Source organism: Cavia porcellus, unplaced genomic scaffold (assembly GCF_034190915.1).
Source record: "Cavia porcellus strain 051 isolate PalLab524CR breed Dunkin Hartley unplaced genomic scaffold, mCavPor4.1 scaffold_6, whole genome shotgun sequence".
NCBI classification, from domain to species: Eukaryota; Metazoa; Chordata; class Mammalia; order Rodentia; family Caviidae; genus Cavia; species Cavia porcellus.
In genome coordinates this window covers 78,835,598-78,848,444 of record NW_026947489.1, presented here as the reverse complement: position 1 = coordinate 78,848,444, position 12,847 = coordinate 78,835,598, and the positions used below count along the sequence as shown (strand labels likewise).

Here is a 12,847-nt window from a genome sequence, read left to right as displayed (position 1 = left end):
ATTCTGATGGGTGTTCCCTTGTAAGTGGTCTGTTTCCTGTCTCTTACAGCTTTTAATATTCTGTTCTTGTATTGAATTTCTGGAATTTTTATTATTATATGCCTGGGTGTTGCTCTGTTTGGGTTGTAGGTGGCTGGGGTCCTGTATGCCTCATACATCTGAGTATCTTTACCTTTTGCTAAGTTAGGAAAATTCTCCTGGATTATTTCTGTGAGTAGCTTTTGTAGTTCACTTGTTTGTGTCCCTACTTCTTCTTCTTTTTTTTTTCTCTTTTTTTTCCTCTTTTTTTAAAAATTTTATTTAAGGAGAAAAGAAAAAAAAAAGCAGGGAAAGGGTACAAGTTATACAGATTTACAGAAGAAAAAATGAACAGTAGGAAATCACTAGTTAATGGATTACATATTGTCATCTTAGAAATAATTGTTCAAGTCACAAAATTAAAGCTTGTAAAGTGGACATTCCATCAATGATACTGCAAACAGTTCTGTTCATTGATCCAATAAAACTCTGTGATATCATTTTCTATCTTATACACTTAAATATACATGCAGTTATATAGTTTGGAGCACTTTCTTTTCCTCTCTTTTGTACCATGACTATTACACATTTTGGGTTTCATTGCTCCCACGGTTCTTATTACTTTTTTGGAAGAGAGTAAAACCAAATGTGACATAACAGAACAGAATCGGTCAAGTCAAAAGGGTGGACATAATAGATAATGTAAAAACATAATACAAGGTGATCAACAATGGTTACCATAATGCCTCCCACTATCTCTAATAGAATTGCCTATATCGTTAGTTATAATACAATTGAACAAAACAGTAAAGAATAAAACCGACAAAACCAAAACATTGGAGACATTGTAGGTCTTCAAAAGTAGATAAAAGTCAACAAGAATGGGCGTCATAATGAATCTCATTGTCTTCACAGCTGATGCCTAAACTTTCGAACCTGATACTATCCAGCAAAACAGAATAGGGGAACATCAGTTAAAAACCAGATGGTAAGAGTAATACAGGGCTTTAAATCAAGGTAATGAAAAGTCAAAGTGGGTTACTATATTATATCCTGCTATTTTTTTTCCTTTAATTAAAAGGATAAAGATAAAAAAGTAAATAATGGAGTAGAGATTGAGATTAAAGAGGGCATAACAACGAAACAGCGCAGATCAAAACATAACCATTTAAGCAGAATAGTTTTTCACCACCAGATAATCCTAACCTAAAAGTAGTTACCATATTGTCTCTTTCTTTGAAATCCTTGAGTACAACTTTGTATACTGTAGCATTAAGTATATCAAAACAATGTAAAACCATTCAAGAGAATGACAGCATTACAGAGTATTTAGAATCGACTAACAGAAAATGAACAATGGTTTCTGTATAATCTCCTTGTCTTTAAAAGGTTTTTGCTTATACTATCGTACTTAATAAAATCCAATAAGATACAGCCTATTTAGACCATTGGAGACAGAAGGACAAAAGCTAGATGAGACTTCAAAACAAGTTGATACTAAATCAGTATTACCTATTAAGATGTCATTTTCTCCAAAATAGCTGTTCCTATCATCCAATCTTCTCTGTCTCATTTCTGTTGAGCTCTTTTTCTGTCAGTAGCTGTCAGTTTGTCTTCTTCATTTTGTTCTCTGCTCCATTCGTTGTGGCCTCTCTGCCATTATTTCTGGATTCTTTGTATTTTTCTTTTTTAGAATATCCTGCAATACTCTCTGTAGAGTTGAATTGGTGGTTGCAAATTCCCCCAGTTCCTCTTTATCCTGGAAGCACCTTGTTTTTCCATCAATTTCCAGGGACAGTTGTGCAGGATATCTCAATCTTGGCTGGAGATTATTATCTTTCAAAGCTTGAATTATTTCCCCCCACGCTCTTCATGATTTGATGGTTTGTGCAGAGAAATCTGCTGTAATTCTGATGGGTGTTCCCTTGTAAGTGGTCTGTTTCTTGTCTCTGACAGCTTTTAATATTCTGTTCTTGTATTGAATTTCTGGAATTTTTAATATTATATGCCTGGGTGTTGCTCTGTTTGGGTTGTAGGTAGCTGGGGTCCTGTATGCCTCATACATCTGAGTATCTTTACCTTTTGCTAAATTAGGAAAATTCTCCTGGATTATTTCTGTGAGTAGCTTTTGTAGTTCACTTGTTTGTGTCCCTACTTCTTCTTTTATGTTCTTAATCCTTAAGTTATGGATCCTCTTATCATCTTCTTGTCTTTGTATTATTGCTGTTTGTTTCTTTGTTATTTTTAAGAAGTTTTTCATTTCATTCTCCCATATTACGAGTCTGCCCTCCAGTTCAGATAGTCTGTCCTTAGTTTCTTTCAAGCTGTTATGCCAGTCTTGGATAGACTTCTTAATTTCTTGATAGTCCCTTTGAACCTGCTTCACGTACTCTATGCTTTTTCTGTTTTCTCCATCAAACAATTCTCCCCTCTTTTTCTGTTCTTCCATTCCACCATCTGTTTTTTCTTGGGTGGTGCTTAGCATTTCTCTAACTATTCTGTATACTTCTAGCTTCAGGTCGTTGATAACTTCATTCCTGAATTGGTCTATGAGGCTCTCTATATGGCGCTTAATGTCTATTGGTGCGGTGTCCGCTATTGCCTGTGTCTCAGAATTGGGGGCCGTTTCTTATTGCTTCCCGTCCCCATATTCTCTGTTTCTTATATATATGCAAGTTTACATAGGAGGCCCAGCTTCCCTGCCTGTCAGCCACAGCCTGATCAAATTGTGCTGGCTAGGTGTTCCGCCCACCGCTGCGCACCAGGGAGTTACGGACTAGGCAGCCTATGCAGAAGTCAGTCGCCCCTCCGGGCCACCGTCAGGCTCTGGGATCTGGGTTAGGCCAGCCTACCAAGTCCACCTGCAGCGTCACACAGGCCAGGCACTTTTCACCAATCCCGTCCGAGAGGGGAATGTGTGGCTGGAGTCGCCACCGTGCCCTGCTCTTACAGGACTGCCCGAGCCCAGAAAGTCCTCCGCTGGAGTCAAACTGTGGTAGAGTGTCAGTTTCTCTCACTCACCTCGCCACAAGTCAGTGTACGCCTCCTAGTCCTGTCCGTCCTGTTTTCGACTCCGTTCGCAGACTGCCGTTCCCAGAGCTTCTGCGCGTCTCTCCTTGCCGAGCCACTGTGGAGGCAGCCAGCCACCGCGCGGCAGGAAACCCAAATCGCGGTTTGCAATGGCGCGGGGTCCAGCCTCCACACCGAGGCTTTTCTGTTCCTATTTTAGCGCCAGGACTGCATTCCAAGTTGGTTTCTCTCAGCCCAGTTCGTTCCTGAGTCAGCAGAGCATATCTCTACCGGCCCATGTCTCCTTAGTCCGCATCATTCCTGACTTCTGAGCCGAGCCTTTCAGAGAGCCTCCGGTAGTTGCTGTTAATCTGTCCGCCATGTTCTCCCGGAAGTCAACTTGAGGGTTTTTGTCGAGAAGTCTGCTGTGATTCTGATGGTCTTTCCTTAATAGGTAGGTGATTTGTTTCTTTTCTCTAATAGCTTTTATTTTTTATTAATTTTTTCCAACTCCATTTTATTTCAAGGGTAAAAAAACATTACAATAAAATGTCAAAGCATGTCACTGAGGAGGCGGCAATAGTACATACATTGTGCATTGTCACTCCCAAATCATTCACCCAGAGCACAAGGCATCTGCATTCAGTTGTCTGAACTCTACTAGTACAAGTCTTTCTCTTCAGCAAACTCTTAGAGAAATCAGTAGTGTAACTATCTTAACTATTTTATGTATACATACATACATATTCATGTTTTTTCTTACAGCTTCTCACACTAATGAAACAATATGATGTTTACACATGTCTTATTTATTTCACTAATGAGTATGATCTCAAGTCGCATCCATTTGTCTCCAGTTTATCCTTCTTTATAGCCACATAGTACTTCATTGTATAAAAATACCACATCTTTTTTATCCATTCCTCAGTCAATGGGTATGTAGGTTGTTTCCAAGATCTAGCTATTACAAACTGTGCTGCTATAAACATGGGTGCACATATATTGCTGTGGTATGATGTTTTTAATTCTTTTGGGAAGACACCGAGGAATAGCGGGGTTGAATGGGACCTCCAGTCCTAGTTTTTGAGGAGTCTCCACACATATTTTCGCAGTGGTTACCAGTCTGCATTCCCACCAACAGTGGAGAAGGGTTCCTTTTTCCCCATAGCCCCTCCAGCACTTGTTGTTGCTTGATTTCTTGCTAGTAGTCATTCTGGGGTGAGGTGGAATCTCAAATGTTGTTTTAATTTGTATCTCTTGAATAACCAGTGATATTGAACATTTTTTTCATATATTTACTAGCAAATAGATGTATTTCTTCATCTGAGAAGTGTGTATTCATCTCAGATTTTCATTTTTGGATTGGGTTATTAAATCCAGAGGATTGATTTGAGTTCTTTATATGTTCTCAGTAGTAATCTTTTGTTTGAGGAACAGCTGGCAAACATTTTCTCCCATGTTGTGAGTTGTGTCCTCACTCTGTTGGTGGTTTCCCTTGCTGTGCAAAAGCTTTGTAGTAGGGCAAGATCCCAGTTGTTGATTTTTTGTGATAGTTCCTGTGCAGTCAGGGTTTTGTTCATAAAGTCTTTACCTACACCAGTGTCTTCAAGAATTTTACCTACTCTATCTTCCAACAGATTTATTGTTTCTGTTTTAATATTAACTTGTTTGATCCATTCTGATTTTAGCTTAGCACATAGTGAAAGATATGGGTCTTTGGCATGTACAGAGCCAGTTTTTCCAGCACCATTTATCAAAGAGGCTGTCTTTCTTCCAGTGAATGTGTTTGGCACCTTTGTCAAAGACAGGGTGACTTTGTGTATCCGAATTGTTTTTGCATCTTCTAATCTATTCCACTGATCTTTGGGTCTGTTTTGTTTTGACAGTACCACACTGTTTTTATCACTGTAGCTTTGTAGTATGAGTTCAAGTCAGAGATTGTAATACTCCCTGTCTTGCTTTTGTTGCCCAGAATTGCCTTTGCTTTTCTAGGTCTCTTCTGGTTCCAGATAAATTTTAAAATTGTTTTTTCTAATTCTGTGAGATAAGTTACTGGAATTTTGATTGAGATTGCATTGAATCTGTATAACAGTTTTAGAAATATGACCATAGGCTGGGGAGTTAGCTCAGCGGCAAAAGCACCTGCCTTGCAAGCACGTGGTCGTGAGTTCGATGCCCGTACCAAAAAAAAAAAAAAGTATGACCATTTTTGCTGTATTGGTTCTTGCTACTGAAGAGCATGAGATATCTCTATTTTCTGATATTCACTTCAGTCTGCTTTTTCAGAGTACTGCAGTTTTCAATATAGAGATCTTTTACATCCTTCATTAAATTGATTCTTAAGATATTTCTCATCTTTTTGGGTGCTATTGTGAAAGATGTTGTTTCCATGAGTTCTCTCTCAGTGAGTTTGTTAACTATGTACAGGAAGGCTGTTGATTTTTGAGTACTGACTTAGTATCCAGCTATGCTACTGAAGTTGCTTATTAAATCTACCAGTCTTTTAGTGGAGTTTTTGGGGTCTTTTATGTAGAATATCATGTCTTCTGCAAATAATGATAGTTTTAAGTTCTTCTTGTCCTATCTTTATTCCTTTTTCTTAATCTACTTGCTCTGGTTAAAGTTTCCAGGACTATCTTGAATCAGAGTGGAGACTGGACATTCTTGTCTTGTTTTTGATTTTAGAGTGAAAGCTTTCAGTTTTTACATTTAGTATGATGTTAACTGTTCATTTGTCATGGAAGGCTTTTATTAGATTGAGATAAAGACCATCTGTTGCAGTTTTTTGTAGGGTTTTTATCATGAATGAATGCTGGACTTTGTCAAAAACTTTTTTTATATCTGTTGAAATGATCATATGATTTTTGTCCTTGGCTCTGTTGATATGGTGTATTACATTTATGAATTTATATATTTTGAACCACACCAGCATTCTTGGAATGAATCCTACTTAATCATGGTGTACAGTTTTCTTGACAATTTGCTGCAGTCTGTTTGCCAGTATCTTATTATTATTATTATTATTTTTTTTTTTTTTGTCTTTTTCATTTTTATCGGTAACAGGGATCGAACTCAAGACTGCCTGCTTGCAAGGCAGGCGCTTATGCTGCTGAGCTAAATCCCCAGCCCTGTTTGCCAGTATCTTATTTAGGATCTTTGCATCAGCGTTCATTAGGGAGGTTGGCCTGTAATTCTCTCTCTTGGTTGTGTCCTTCTCTAGTTTTAGTATTCGGGTAATGCTTGCTTCTAGGAATGAATTTGGAAGTATTGCTTCCTGTTCAATTTTGTTAAACAATTTGAGAAGTAGTGGTGTTAGGTCTTCTCTAAATTTCTTGTAGAATGCAGCAGTGAATCCATCTGGGCCTGAGGTTTTCCTTGTTGATAAGTTTTTAATTACATCTTCAATTTCATTTATTGACATTCAGTTTATTAGGATTTTTGTATCTTTTTGATTCAGCTTTGGTAATTCATATGTATCTAGGAATCTGTCCATTCTGTATTTTCCATCTTATTAGAATACAAGTTTTCAAAGTGTAGGTGTAGATGATTTTCTGAATTTCTGCAGGGTTTGTTGTGATTTTGCCCTTTTCATTCATATGAATCCATTTCATTTCATGCATGGATTTGAGTCTTTCCCTTTTTTTGATAAGGTTAGGTAAGGGTTTGTCAACTTTATTTAATTTCAAAGAATCACCTCTTCGATTCATTGATTCTTTGTATTGTTTTTTGAGTCTCCAGTGTGTTAATTTCTACAGGAATCATTCCCCCCCCCCCCATACACACACTGAGGAATCAAACTTAGGACTTTGCCCTTGCTAGTCAGGCACTTGTGTTGCTGAGCTAATTCCCTAACCCATTTTGCTTGAATCTTTATAATTTCCCCTCTTGTACAAGCTTTTGATTTAGCCTGTTCTTCTTTTTCTAGAAGTTTGAAGTTGAATATTAAGTTGTTTATATGCGCTTTCTCTGTTTTCCTGATATGGGTAGCTGTTGCTATAAATTTCTCTCTAAAGACTGCTTTCATTGTGTTCCACAGGTTCTGGTATGTTACACTGTCATTACCATTCAACTATAAAAACTGTCTAATTTCATCTGTGACTCATTGGTTGCTCAGTAGGGTGCTGTTTCATTTCCATGTGTTTATGAAATTCTTTTGTTTTCCTTTGGCATAGATTTCCAATTTCATTGCACTGTGGTCTGATAGTATGCATGGGATAGTTTAAATTCCCTTGCATTTATTTAAGCATGTTCTATGAGCCAGTGTATGGTCTGTTTTGAAGAATGCCCCTTTTGTGCAGCTGAGAAGACTGTATTCTGATGTTGTGGTGTGGAAAACTATAGACATCTACTATGTCCAAAAGTTTGATTTAGTTCTAATATTTTGTGTTTGTTGCATATATATCTATGATTGTTCTCTCTTCCTCTTGGATTGTTCCTTTTATCAGTCTGTATTAACCTTCTTCATCTCTCTTAATCAGTCAGCTTGAAATTCGTTTTATCTGCAAATACAGTAGCTACCCCTGCTTTTTTCTGAATTCTTGTTGCATGGAGTATAGCTTTCCATCCTTTTGACTTTGAGTCTGTGAATTTCCATTTGAATTAAATGTGTTTCTTCTGTGCAGCATATTGTTGGACTTGTGTCCTGATCCAGTCTGCCAGTCTGCATCTTTTGAATGAATTGAGACCGTTAAGATTGATGGTTAACATTGATGGTTATAACTGATATGTAGTAACTTATCCTTATCATGTTATTTTCCTATTATTGGCTCCCCCCTTTTTTTCCTTCCCTCTAATTGTTTGCCTTCTCTGGTGGATTCCTTCTCTTGGGATTCATGGAGCTTTAGTCCTTATTATCTCTTTCTAGAATGTCCTTCGGAACATTTTGGAGTGCTGGTTTGGGGGTCATACATTTCCTCAGGTGGTTCTCTTTTTTTTTTTTTTGGTGCTGGGGATCGAACTCTCGACCTCACGTTTGCCACGCAGGCACTTAATGCTGCTGAGCTAAACTCCCAGCCCCTCTCAGATGTTCTTTGTCATGGAAATGTATTATTTCTCTATTAATTTTGAAAGATAGTTTTGTGGGATACATCATTCTGGGTTGAAAGTTGTTTTCCTTTAGAGCAAGGAGAACTGTAATACTTCACTGCAAGCTCTCCTTGACTTGAGAGTTTGTGTTGAGAAGTCAGCTGTGAAACTGATGGGCTTTCCTTTATAGGAGATTTGTTTCTTTTCCCTAAGAGCTTTTCAGATTCCATTCTTGTGTTGAATTTCTGGAATCTTGACTAAGATATGCCTGGATGTGGATTTTTTTTTTTTTTGATAATTGCTAATTGAAGGTCAATATGCCTCAGTTATTTGTAATGTCAAATTCTTTTTCTCTGCCAGGAAAACTTTGTGTCATGTCTGTGAACATGTTTTTAATGTCATTTGTGGTTTCTCCTGCTTGATCATTGATTCCTATTAATCTTAAGTTATTTTTCTTTGTCTCATCTAGCAGCTACCAGATTGATTTCTCATACTCTCTTGCTAGTTTTGAGAATCTTTCTTTTCCTGGTCACTAACTGCAAGCCTGTCTTCAATATCTGAGGTCCTGTCTTTACATTGGCCTAATCTGCTTCAGATACTTTCAGTATCTGGAGTTTTTATTCTCCTGGATATCTGCTTGAATCTGTTTTATGGATTCCATTTGTTTCTTATACTGAGCTTCTATAATTTGCTTAACCTCATCTATTTTATTGTCTGTGTCTGCTCTAACATTGCTAAGCATGGTGTATATTTTGGCCTGGTAGGGGACTTTTAGATTGTCCCACCTCATTGTCTCCTGGGCTTGCCTTTGGTGAACTGGATGTCTAGCATTGCATCTTAAGTCTTCTCATTTCTTTTCTTTTTTATTGTAATTCCTGTGGTGATGCTTGTAAGCTGCCATTGGTAGGTTCCTTTATTATGGTATGTAGGACCCTTAAGTGATAACTACTTCTCTGAGATATCTTCCAGGTGTAGATGATTTTTGGGTTTTGAGTCTGTTAGAAGATCTTTCTACTTCAGTTTGTTGGAGATAAGAAGGTGCTTGTTTGGCTTAGTCCTGGTTCTCTTGCACTGTGCCATAGTATTTTCTGTGACCCTTAATTAATTTCAATCATAGATTATCAGGACCAACAGGTGTTTAGAAAAATTATGTCAATTTTGGCTGTAGTGATACCAAATAGCATCAAACACAGCCTAGAAAGCAACAAACTGAACCTTTAATTTGCAACTTTTAACCGTATAAACTAGATTTGTGATTATATAATAAAATGAAAAACAAACCAGAGAATTATGTGTAATATGTAAGTCCTTAATGTGTGAATTTTGCCCTCAGGGTTAAAATTTAAAATGGATTAAGGAGAAAACCAGAGAAAGTGGAAGAAGAGAAAGATTACAAGTAAGGTTGGAGGGCAAAGATGGGTCCCACTAACTTGGGGAAATTGGTGCAGAAGATTGAAAGAAAAGAGAGAAACGCTAGAACAAAACAGAACCATTCCTACAAAGAGGATAGGAACCACTGTCACACTCATAAAAATAAATAATTAATGAAAGAGGAATAAAAAGCAAACAGAACAAAGCACAACAAACAAACAAATGAAAAAAAAAAACCAGGAAAAAAAAGTCCATTTCCCAGGATTCTCTCTGCTTTCACTAGTAGACAACCTGTAGAGCCAGAGTTCCAAATCATGCCACTCTATCCGAGCAAGCCAGCCGTTGCTTCATGGCAGAGTAGTAGATAACTTCAGCAAGCCTGCCCCAAGACTCATTGGGCTTGCCACAGTCCAAGGAATTTCCATGGGTGTGCACCCAGTTAGGAGTTGCTGGAGGAGCCAGTAGAAGTTCTGGGTTTCAGGCTTATCCAGCTCAGCTTCAAAGTGGCTCCTAACTAATCACTCTTTCCCGTTGGAGAACTGAGTCCTCTGCACTGCTCCAGCCAGTGCAGTCCTCTATGTCTGCCCCTCCCCTCTACTGCCTCATCTCTGCAGAGGCCTCTGGGGTCGCCACTGTCACTGTGACCTTGTGTCACCAGGTTCTAGCAATTCCTCTCAGGCAGTTAGTCTGGCTCCTGGTGAAGGCGTTGCCAGCTATCACCTTCTTCATTGAAGTTTTTATTCTCTGTGGGCTTCAAGTCACACTTAATTCTTCCTGAATCCAGGAGATCCACTTCCTTCCTTCCTTGTCTTCCTCATGATACTGTATTCCAGTGTCTGGGCAGTGACTCTGAGAGATTCTTTTCTCTGCTGCCTACTGCTTCACCATCTTCCTGGAAGTCCTCAATAGCATCAGACACAGCCTAGAAAACAACAAACTGAGCTAACCTTTAATTTACAGTTTTTTTAATTGTATGAACTAGATTTGTGATTGTTTAACAAAACGTAAAACAAATTAGAGAATTATATGCAGTGTATAAGTCCATAATGTGTCAATTTTGTCCTGGGGGCTAAAATTTAAAATAGATTAAGGAGAAAGTAGAGAAGTGGAAGAAGAGAAAGAGATTAGAAGTAAGGTTGGAGGACAAAGCAGGACCACACCAGCTTTGGGAAACTGGTACAGAAGACTGAAGGAAAAGAGAGATGGAAGAGATCAAAGAACAGAACAGAACAGAGCCACGCTCACAAAGAAGTTAGGAACCATTTTCACACTCATATAAACAATGAAGGAGAAAGAGAAAAGAAAAACTAACCAAAAAATGAAGAAAAACAAGTAGTCTAGATTTTCTCTGGGTTATTGTATAGACAATCTGTGGAGACAAGCGTCCCAAATTGGGCCACTCTATGCCAGCAAGCCTGCAGTTGCCTTGTGGTGGAGTGGTAGATAACCTCAGCAGGCCTGCCTTGGGACAGACTCATTGGGCTCCCCGCAGTCCAAGCAGTTTTCATGGGTTTGCGCCCAATTAGGAGCTGCTGGAGAAGCCAGCAGCAGCTGTTCTGGCTTCTGGGCTTATCTGGCCCATCTCCAAAATGGTTGCTGGCTAATTCCTCTCTCCCTGTGGGAGGACTGAGTCCTCTGCACTCACCACCAGGCAGTGCAGTCTTCCACGTCCACGTTGCTTTGTGTCCCCAGATTCAAACAGCTCCTCTTACACAGTGAGTCCTGTCTTCGGGGAGAAGGTGCTGCCAGCTACTGCTTTTTTTGTTGTTGAATGTTTTCTTTTTTACTCTCTCTTTGGGCTTCAATTTCCAGTTTAGATTCGTCCTGGGTCCAGGGACCCATTTCCTTCTTGTCTTCCTCACTTATGTTATATTCCATCATCTGGACAGGACTCTCAGAGGCTGTTTTCTCTACTGCTGATTGCTCTGCCATGTCTATGAAGTCTCTCTAACAGTTTTTAATATTCTGTTGTAGTGTTAAATTTCAGGAATCTTGACTGTTTCATGTCTTGGTGGTGGTTTAGTGTTTTGTTTTGTTTAATTGTGGCTAACTAGAGTTCTAGATGCCTCACTTGTCTGTATTTCAAATTTTTTCCCTCTGCTTGGGAAGTTTTAGCCATTACTTCTATGAACTGGGTTTTTTTTTTTAATGTCATTTGTGCTATCTCCTGCTATTTCAATGACTGAATTTTGTGCATTATGTGGCAGCTTTTGGATTGATTTTCTTTTTATAATCCCTTGCTGTTTTTAGGAAATCTTTTCGTAATCACTAATCCCAGTCTTACCTTCTATATCTGATATTCTGTCCTCACCATGGCTCATTCTGCTGTGTGAATTCTCAATGCAATTTTTAATTTCCTGGATATCTGTTTCCTGAATTACATTTCTTCCCTGTGCTGGGCTTTCATGGTTCCCATCATTTTCTTGCACTTTTCTATTTTGTTTTTTTAAATCTGTATCTGCTCTAGAATCACTAAGCATGCCTTTCATTGTGGTATTCATCTCTGTAGTTATCTGCAAAATTATTTGTGATTTGATTTTTTCTAGAGCCTGTTTTATTTCCTTTCTTACTTCTGCTGTTATCACTTCAGATAGTCCAGGTGGGTGACTTTTGAATTATTCCACATCATTGCTCCTTAGGTTTCCCTTTAAAGCTGGAAGTCTGAGATTACATTTTGTCTGTCTTCTCATTTTTTAAGTTTTATTTCTGGGTTGGTGCCTATAAATTGCTTATGCCAAGTAGCTTTATTTCTAGTATTTAGACCCTCAGGAAATGACTGCTTCTCAGAGATGTCTTCCAGTGTGTAGCTAGTTCTTGGTTTTTTGAGTCTGTTGCAAAATGCTGTCTCTTCAATTTACTGGGAATGAGAAGTTGCTGCTTGCTTGGTCCAGCCCCTGGTTCTTTAGAACTGGCCTTTTTAATTGTGTATGACACTTAGGCAATCTTAGTCTTGCTATACCAGGAAGAACAACTGATTAGGACAGTTATATCACCTTGGCTAAAGTAGTACAGGCAGCAATAAGAATAGTATCAAATACAGCCTAGAAAATGACAACCTGTGTTAACTATTAAATTTGCGACTTTTAACAGTAAGAACTGTATTTATGATTATATAACAAAATCTAAAGTGATCTAGAAAATTGTATACAGTAAATAAGGTCTCAGTAATAGTGATTTTTACCTTCAAGGAAGAAAATTTTAAAGAGATTAGGAGAAAAATACAGAAATACAAAGATTAAAAGTCAGAGTGGAGGACAAAGGAAGATTATGCAAACTTTGGGAAACTGGTAAAGGAAGGAAGGAAAGAGAGAAGGAAGGAATAACAACAGCAATTAAAAAAAAAAACCCTAGAAACTGTTCGCACATATAAAACTAAGAACAAATAAGAAAAAAAAATAAGAAACTAAAATGTCCACTTTAAGGT

The 12,847-nt window shown here is 38.2% G+C and overlaps 1 protein-coding gene across 9 annotated transcripts in view; it reads left to right on the top strand.

Annotated features, from left to right (window-relative positions):
* The window catches only part of Nsrp1 (nuclear speckle splicing regulatory protein 1), a 60,952-nt gene that overhangs the window by 15,118 nt on the left and 32,987 nt on the right, over positions 1 to 12,847 (top strand). Inside the window, exon 1 of one of the 9 annotated variants that reach the window (XM_063251103.1) lies at positions 2,536 to 3,481. The exons of the other annotated variants lie outside the window; for them this stretch is intronic. The gene's annotated coding sequence lies outside the window, so the exon portion shown is untranslated. Of the gene's footprint in view, positions 1 to 2,535; positions 3,482 to 12,847 lie in introns of those variants that run through there. 9 annotated transcript variants of the gene reach the window in all.